Source organism: Triticum aestivum, chromosome 5B (assembly GCF_018294505.1).
Source record: "Triticum aestivum cultivar Chinese Spring chromosome 5B, IWGSC CS RefSeq v2.1, whole genome shotgun sequence".
Classification (NCBI taxonomy): Eukaryota; Viridiplantae; Streptophyta; class Magnoliopsida; order Poales; family Poaceae; genus Triticum; species Triticum aestivum.
The window spans coordinates 641,285,109-641,294,998 of NC_057807.1; the positions used below are offsets into that span (position 1 = coordinate 641,285,109).

Genomic DNA, 9,890 nt, shown 5'->3' on the forward strand with positions numbered 1-9,890 from the left:
GCATCCAACAGCATCACAACAGTGCCCATGTTTTAGAAACACCGAGGACATTGCAATCCCTTACTTCGAGAAAAACATAGACTATGTGTAACACATTACAAAACAGTATAACGCATCGAGCTACGGCTCCTCACAGCGTTTTCACGTCTCTGGGCCTCATCTGGAGTCTGTTGGGCCGCTACTCTGCAGACTTACCTAGGCCATTTGTGGTTTATTGGGCCAGAAGTCACTCCTTGAATCTCGGCTCTTGTTTGACTGGGCCCTAGAACTCGCCTTCACCAAGGCTTGTTCACGAGGGAAAAAAAAGACCTAGCCAGCATAAGAGAGATGCCCTTCCGATGGCGATGCAGATCGAGGCGAAGCGGCCGATCGATAGGGATCCTCTCAGACGTTCCAGGCAGAGGCGATTCGTCGCAGCTGATGTGGCAGGTCAAGGCGAAGCGTCGCTGCGACCGCCGCTGTCGATTGAAGTCTCTCCGGCCTCCGCTGAAATTAATGGAGGTCAGTTTCTGTTTCGCCAGCCTTTGAGTTTGTGCACCTGTATATATGTTCGTCGCCTGCGCTCTCCCATCTCACTTCATATTCCGGCAGCATCACGTGGAGCACCTATGCTTATCGGTTAGGTTTCCTATATCTTCATCTTTGATGCAAATTCCCCTCCTCTTCCCCCTCCCCTACAATCCCCTCTTCAACCCTATGATTTCACTGTGTTAATGTCTTTCCCAATCACAGTTTTCAACAGATAGTGGTCAACCAATATTGGAAATTTTGTAGGCTTATATATTGCTCCATGGAATTCTTAACCTCAAAATATGCGATGGCTGCCAGCCAGATAATTAGTTCCAGTGTACTGCCATATCTCATATGTTCATGCTTTGTTATCCATAAATTTAGGGCATTTAATTGTCATTCATGGCATGGTATTCCTTTTACTGTATACGACAGGTTGCTTAGAACAATATAGTGAAATGCAAAAAAGAGTGTAATCAGTCTGTCCTAGATGGAGGCAAAACCAGAACATGTTCTGGTTCTGTCCATATGTGATCATATTTAACATACGACAAGTTGCATTGTTCTTGTTGCTAGAGCTTTCAAGAGGTGACACAGGCCCTGCAGCACTACAGATTGTGCAACCGTCTTAGATGGCCACTATAGCTCAGGGCCTCATTGGCAGTTCACAAAGAGCAATAGCTTCTCATCCATTAGTGTTGCTGAAAGAGCATGAACCTTGCCCGTCTTTTTTTTAGGCTTAAGGGTTAAGGCAGGCGCTCTCTCTGCCATTCGATTAGATTAGTAAGCAAAATTATTTACATGGGGATCTGAAAGGAGATCAGAGAAAAGAAAAGGCCGAGGCCAAGGGCCAGCAACAAAAGATCACACATACAGAGGTTTCTTCTCCTTTTAAGATCGATTGCCAGCTTCTTAGCTCTCTTATAATCTTGTGAACTGGTAATATCTCGCTCAACACCAATATTTTGTGTTGTCCAGTGTTCAGCATTGCAGGGAATAATGAACTTGAGAAGGCTGAGAAGCAACCGGCAGTTAAAGCTCTCAAAGATAGGCTGATAACAAAGATTATTATTGTTCCTTCAATTTACTTGCTTCGTCTTTAGTAGCTTTACTAGCTCTTTATTGTTTTGGTTGTTAATATGTTCTGTTAAAAAATATTGACCTTGTTTATGCAGGTTAAATAAATTACTGAAAAAGCTTTGCAAATCATTAACAACTAGGCTTGACGCCAAAAGGGTAGGATCCTTCACAAAATATCTCCTACTGGTTAGGTATGCAACATGCCCCTCTCCAATTCACTACACATTGTACATTCAGAACTGGATATAGATGCAGTACAAAGAAATTAATCAAAAATCACTACAATGTGGGTATTTTGCTGCACACACCAGTGAGGTGAAGGATGTGTTGTACTCTGAAGAAATCGTCTTGGGGTCAACCACATGCCAGACTCTGATTGACGTTCAAAGTGGAGGACCTCCAGAACTAGGTAAGAACTGGGAACATCTTCCTATAATCTTCCTTACGTGAGCAACATTGTCGTCTTCAGTCTCCAACTTTCAGTCGCTGGCATGATGCTTTCGTGATTCTGTCTATGTAGGCCCAGCAATTTGAAAGTTGAAACCTAAGACCTCACTTCACCGAAAACAGCTTCAGCCCGGAGGAAGGCTGCGGGATCATCAGAAATCCAAACGCAGTTAACAACTAACTCGACTCCAGTCGATGATGACAATGTGATAAACTACTACACCCTCATGAAGGAAGTGTGACAGAATCATAACCAGGGACATCCAGTTGGCATCGCAATCCATTTTGCAAGCCAAAAATAGCAGCTTATGTGTGCTCAACTATAATACTGAGGTTGGTGTGCTGTTATATGAATGTCTACTACCTTAATAGAGTTTGTGAGAGTTTATAACGTCTTGACATTGTATAATCCTTAATGGTTGTAAAGAGTTGTGTGTACTCAGAAATCATCCTCGTATGTGTTGATCGAAGTAATAATCTAAAAAGTTATTTTTTGTGAATGCATTAATTGGAGCATAATACCGTCTTCATTGAGAATGGTTATCTTATAATATCATATTACGTGCTTTCATATTAGTTGATACGATCCATTTTATAATATTCAGTGCATCATGGAATGTGATGTTAACATATTTGTGGGGGTAATTATCTTTACAGTTAGATATCATCCCGCTTTCTCAAATAATACATGTCAACCTTCCTGAAGATGGACGGGTGCGGCAACGCGCACTTTCATGGTCTAGTGTAGTATTGAAACATGATCTATATCCTGACTGAAACTGGACCATGTTGTGATCCGAGGCTCAGTTCTCACAAGGATACGTGTGCCGGATTGCAACAAGACCCGTGTTATGAACGAAACATGGACCATGTTGCAATCCGACGCCTATGTAGGACACGATGTGTAACACTGCAGGGTTGGTGGCGACCAGATCAGCGTTGTCATCCTCGGAGGCCGGGATGGAGGTGTCGTAATGGCGAAGTAGTCGGAGCTGGAGCCGCAACCGCCGTAGAGGTCCTTGTCGAAGGTGATGGAGGAGACGGCCATGGGCATGCCAGCCACCAAGGGCACTTCCTGCTTGCATGCTCATCCTGCATGCACGAGCTCTGCATTGATCCCATCCATGGCTGCGGTGCTGGGATAGGGTTTCACGCGTGCGCGCGAGAAAGAGAATGGCTGGAAGAACGCGTTTCTTCTAGGGCTTTGTTGTGACTCAAGCATGGATCGTGTTTCAATCCAGGCTGAGTTCTCACAAGGACATATGTCACACGTGCCAGGCGGGGGATGACGTGACGGAAATCTGTCGAGTGAGCCATCGCGTTGCCCAAAACATAGCGGTAGAGCTTGTTTGTAAAATTCACTTTTAGATATCATATGTACGGATTTTTTGGGGATTTTCTTTTGCAAACATATTGTAGTTCTTCTATTTTGTTGAAAAGATCAATTTGTAGTTTGCAGAAACAAAACGTCAAGATTCTTCTCACGGATCTTAACGCAAAAGCGAAGAGAGGGTGTAACAGAAATAGTAAGTAGTAAACTACCACGCGGCGCATTTACAATTTTCCGCAGCAGAGACAAAGCTGGCGAGAGCTGGCTACACGCGAGGCGCAGCCAGCGCCTTCCCCTCCTGCGTTTCTTTCTCTGTTCAGATCTCTCACTCGTCTCCTCCATCTTGCTAGCTAGTCCCAGCCCTCAAGCCCTAGCCCTAGGCACCCGCCGTCATGGAGAATGAGCGTCTCGACTCCGGCGACCAGCCCACCCTGCCACCGCAACCACCCAAGCACCTCACGGACGACATGCTCCGCAACGTCTTCAACCGCCTCCCGCCGGAGCCTATCGCCCTCGCCTTTGTCTGCTCGTCCTACAAACCATGGCGGCGCGTCGTCCACGACGAGGAGAACTTCCTCCGCCCCTTCCGCATGGCCCACCACAACATCCCACCTCTCCTCGGTCTCTACTCCGACGACGTCCACGGCTCGCTTCACTTCACCCGCACCACGAAAAGCGCGATGAATCTGCCGGCCCCGCCATTGGCATCTGCCGTGGACCACCGCTCTGGTTTCCACGGCTATGGCTGCAACCACGGCCGCCTGCTCCTCGACGCCGCCAGGGACGACAACAGCCACGGTGAGCTCCTTGTGTGGGACCCCCTGACCGACGAACATAACCTCCTTCCATCAGCGCCCGGTTTCGTCCGCGGACAGAACTGCGGCGCGGCGCTGGTCTGCGACGCCGATCACGCCCACCACGGCGACTGCCACTCGTCGCCATTCCGCGTCGTCTTCGCGTACAGCGAGTACATGCCTCCTGGCCCCTTCCACCCTCCCAGTTCCATCCGCATCTTCGTCTACGTCTACAGCTCCGTGACCAGAAGCTGGGGCGGTCGCCCGGCAGCCGTCATGCGCGCGCGCGAGGGGTGGCACTTCGACAGGAAGCCGAGCGCCGTGTCCGACTCCGGCAACGGCGCCTCTGTGTTCTGGATGACGGGAGAGGGCCGCAACGTGCTCGAATTTCACCTCGAGACAGAGAGGTTTCTACTGACGGGGACACCAGATGCTACACGGGGCGAGGACTTTGTTCTCGCGCCGGCTCAGGACGCGCGGCTGGGTTTGGCCGGTGTGATCGACAACTTTTTCGTCGTGCTGTTCTCGAGGGACGATGATGGCGCCTGGGTTCACCGTATCCTGCTTAGACTCAACGATGCCTTTCCGTTCCATGCTGATGCCGATGCCGATGCTGATGCTGATGGGCTCTTCGGTATTGACATACCCACGTACTCTGATGATGAGGATGGTCTTTCGGATGATGACGACGACGCAACAGAAGCAAAGGCAAGGTCTTTCGGATTTTGATCTATCAAAATCCATTTCATATAGTGAATATTTAAAATAATTTAACTTTGTTTTGGAATTAGATTGAATGTTGTCTTCAGTTTTGAGTATATATACAGATACAATGTTATGTACCCACTGAATTTTTGTACCTTGGCCACAGGTGATCGGGTTGTCGGAGCAGTTGGATTCCATTTTCTTGAAGGCGGAACCGGGAGTGTTCATGATCAGCTTAGAGTCCGGGCAGCATCAACGTGTGCTTGAAACGGATCAGCACTTCTCCCGTGTTTATCCCTATTGTACATTCTATACAGCAGGTATATATCCTTACTTTACAGTAGATATATATTTAGCTTGGAATGCCTAGCTAGTATAAACTATATATTGGACAAGCGATGAATGTTGACTTTCTTTTCTAGATCGACTTCCACGGTTTGTGATAACATAATATCTTCTGTAGAGATCATATGTCATGTGTAATTTTTGCGCATAATGCTTCTGCACTTGGTACATTATTTGTTGTTTTTCAGTAGTACTCCCTCCTTTTTTATATGCAAGGGACATCATGTTTTTTGTCTATCTTTCAACATCAATTTGACCAACAAAATATGATTAAGGCCACAAAAAGTATATTTGTTTTGCATCAAAAAATAATTCCAAAGCTATATTTTAGTGGATATAACTTATACCACTAGTTTCTTGGCTAAATATAATCAATGGTCGAATCTAGACTCGAAATATGTTGTGGCCTTGTATATAAAAAGTAAGTGGGTGTTATGAAATTTTTTGCTTAGTTTGTATGAATTCTCAGGATAATCAGGATATATTGATTGATCATTGTATCAGCGCATGGTTAATGTTAAGTGGCTACACTGTGAGACACATCTAGTTAATTGTAATCAGAGGAAAATGAATGTCCGATGCAATATCAAGCATTCCTATATCACACGTCATATCACAAGTGATTACTCATAATGAGCTACCATGCCACTAATAATTATCATGGTACATGACAGTGACCTATATATAGTCCATAGAATGTTATCTGAATGGTTTATGAATATATAATATTGACATTTTTATGGTCCAATGTAATTCAATATACTAGTATTATATAAGATAGTCAGATTGGTTATGCTGATTTGAGCAATATTTGCATGGAGACACCCTGTCATCACCTAATATGCTGCTTCTGATCATGTTGTACCTATCATGCAAAGGCATGACATTATTCAATTAATGCATAACGTATCTTTCATTTTTATTATTTCATTATAAGATGGTTCATTGTCCATAATATTCTAATTCTCAATCAACTTCAGCTAGCAGCAGTCACAACGTCTGTTTACATACACTACCATAATGCGTATATATGCATACATGATCAAACCTTTTGCGCAGAGAAAACCTGTGTACAAATTAGTTGTTATTGACAAGATTAATTTAATCTAACTATCACACTCTTGACTGCTTATCATCCAAATCCTGGTTTGAGTACGAGGATGGTTTTACAAATACATATAGATTAGCATGGCTATGATTGTTCGTTGAAAATTAATTATTTTGAATTGTGCCCGCCATTTTACATACAAGTATGTGAACCTTATTACATAATCTATAAGTGTTAACTAATATTAGCAACTTATATCGACTTTTAAGTAATATATAATATCCCTTCGTATTATGTATTTTTTTTTAAACAGATGGTTCTGCATTTGCGACATGGCTATTTATATAGAGCTTAGAAAAAAAGATGAGGTGGTTTGATCGTAAAATAGATGCAGTTACATACATGTGTTGCGTGAAAGTCTACTTGAAATATAAAACACATAAAATTACTCCCACTGGAGATTGGAGAAACAAAACACATCCTACTCTTGTTGTATTGAAGCAACAAGATGTCTAAACATAACCAATAAAATGGTGTTTCTCTCTTATACATTTGGAGGTGGCTTTTGAAAGGTGGCGTCAATTAAGCCAAAAAAACGTGACTTGGTGGCTTATATATATGGTAGAGTTGATGATTAGGGTTTCAAATGAACCTGCACCATAGGAACCTCTCAATTCATATTTACATATGCAAGCATACAGGCAATATTTCATGTATGTATGATACATGTGACGGCATGTGAGTGTAAAGAGGATGGATTGGGTGGATGAACAAGTTATTTGTGTTTTATTTATCTTATTTTGATTTCTTGAAATGTATATGTCACCATCAAAACATAGTATATTCCTCCTGAACTATATACTAGTATATCTATTTTATTGGGCCTCACATATTTCATGTTTATTCTTGCAGCTCATAAAGTTGTTTTTAATGATGTACAGCAAGACTCGGAGAGCAGCAATATTCAATCAGGTCAGTAACTGAAATATTTAATTCCTTACGATGAACATAATGATATTGGTGTTATGAAGTTGTATTTAGGAGAAGTCTAGCAGTGTATGCAGCAACCGAAATATTTAATTCATTACGGTGAGCTTCATGTATGTTTGGATATTATTTTTACACAATATATACATATACATTGGTGACCATGTTGTAAAGTAGGAAAATCTCTTATGCAAAATAATGACGTTAAGGTTTGTGCAAATTTTATGTGGTGTACTTTTTTTCTTTTCCATAAACATACATTTCCATCAGTGGATTTCTTCTATTTCTTGTAGGCGAAATAAGCAATATTCCAAGTGACGGAGGTGAAAACTAGTGATATGGTGATGGTGACTGGTGCAGAGGTGAGGACCCACTATGCCCCATGCTCTCTTTATTGCTCTTTCAATGGTATCTTATCACTTAATTATAAATAGAGAGATCTACTAGCTTGTCCCAATGCTTAATTAATAAGTAAAATATAGTCGCCATTTTTGTCTAGTAGGATCGATTGTTACAGAACTTCGTAAGGTACATCTCTCTATATATAGTTAAGGAAAAACTTCATTGTATAACATCTGTCCGCATGTGCACCTCAATATTTATCCTGATAAAATGCTTGCATAGTTTTATGAAGGTAATGTTTTTGGAGATGAATTTTCCTGCCTGGCTTCATAGTCATCATATTTCCCAGCAGCTTTCTTGATCATGGAATGTCTCTTGCCAACAATTTCCTTCCCAAAAGTCTTGTGGATTTCCATACCCAAATATTGCTTTTTATTATTCTAAAACTACATTTGGCAACATGGGCAAATTTTCAACCATTGTGCTATTGACAAAAATTCTGACCATGCCGAAAAAGGATTATGGCACAAAAAGAGAGTACGGAACTTCATTGCTTTACTATAATGATAAGTGCAATGTTGGTTATTCAAATATAGGTTACTGATCGAACTAATGATTGAGAATACACGATGATTATGTTCTTGATACATAATTTTGGTTTTAGTATGAACAACAATTTCACACAATTTTACATTAAATTTATGATTTTCAGAAGACTAACCAAGGAGAGTGTTTATTTGCTAGGTACCAAGAGCCATTTCTCAGGTTGTTTAATATGGTGGAAGTGCTTATCTTTGAATAGTATTCCCGTCAAGTGTATTGGATCTGTATTATCCCCGACCGTTTGCCTTACCAGTGTTCTCTAAATAGTCTTTGAAATACCCGCAGGAGGTGAACTTTAAACTTTTGTGATACAAATATATTTGCATTATATGGATATTGTGACATCAACAAATCTGTTTAATTGTACGATTATTCAGATACAGCGCCGCTCCTCATGCGGTTAAATGTTAGTAATTATATACAACATTTTTGTATCGGGTTATCATTTGCATCCGAATCATTACTCTTTCTTTAGATCGGATCGTTCTGCTCCCTACCATGTCAGAGAAATATTTATTCGCTGCTTATTGGTACAGTACTATGTGTATCTACCTACTACACGTATGAAGATTAATCTCATGCTCCTCTCCTAGTTTGATCGGAAATTATAATTATCTTTGGTCTAGCTATTTGATGAATACTGTGCTAGAGCAGCCTTCGTAGTCCATAAAATATGAGTAGTTGATTGCACGAGACTACATACATAGGTGCATGATTCAAACGAAAATATGTGTACCTTCAGGTCATGTGCACCATGCATTGTTTTCCACAACCCATGACGCACGTACTGATCAAATATATTATCATCCATGTGCACAATAATATAATCATTTAATATATTTGCAAGCAAGAGCAGTATAACTCAGTAACTCCAATACCTTTGATCTATGTTCGCTTACATAGGACACACTAAATATTCTTATAGTGTCTAGCTACATATATACTAAGAACAAAAATGATTACGAAGTCTGTCCTCCTCCTCAGTGTAATGACGATAATCTATGTTCGCTTACAACATTTTTGTATCGGGTTATCCTGGTTAGAGTACAACTACTCTGATCCGTGCAGTCTGTCAGCTTATGTCTTGTTGTCATCCTTATTATCGTCATTACAATCTCTGTCCTCCTCATCACCACAATCCTCCTCCTCCTCCTCGTTAGGACCATCACGATCCTCCTGCTCCTTCTCCTCGTTCTTAGTATCATCACCACTTGTAACCATGTCAACATATGACCATGAGAAGGAGGCCAACACGCAAAGCCAAACAGGCCAAAAAATGTGCACTCCTCTGTGACCAAACCAGCCAGGACCAAGACGGGGATGTGGACGCCGCAGGGGAGCCAGCGATCACTAGATCTCAGCCAGATCCATGTGACTGGCGTCTGAACGAGGCATAGCGCAAGCCGCGGCCCAAATGCACAAGAATGCGAAAACCATAAAATGGATTAAGAAAACAAACACTTTCTGTATGATAAATCAAATAAATATTATTTGTGCGTCATGGATCATCTAGGTGAGAGCAGACAACACATAAGGGTGTGTGGTCGTTTTCCTATTAATAGAGCAGCTGGACTTTTAAGATTTTTGGTTAATTTAGTGGTTTAAGAGGTTAGCGGTCACTCGTACCACCTGGACTCATTGTGTCGTCCACGTTGCTGATCGGGAGAGGAGACAACAGATGAACTACGAAACTTGGGAA

The 9,890-nt window shown here is 41.9% G+C and overlaps 1 long non-coding RNA gene across 1 annotated transcript; it reads left to right on the plus strand.

The window, feature by feature from the left end:
* Nucleotides 1-326: 326 nt before the first annotated feature.
* LOC123117331 (uncharacterized) lies at nucleotides 327-2,483 on the plus strand. Its single transcript, XR_006457342.1, has 4 exons — nucleotides 327-501; nucleotides 1,686-1,781; nucleotides 1,902-1,999; nucleotides 2,111-2,483. It is a non-coding gene; the product is annotated as an uncharacterized lncRNA (long non-coding RNA).
* The last annotated feature ends 7,407 nt before the right edge of the window (nucleotides 2,484-9,890 follow it).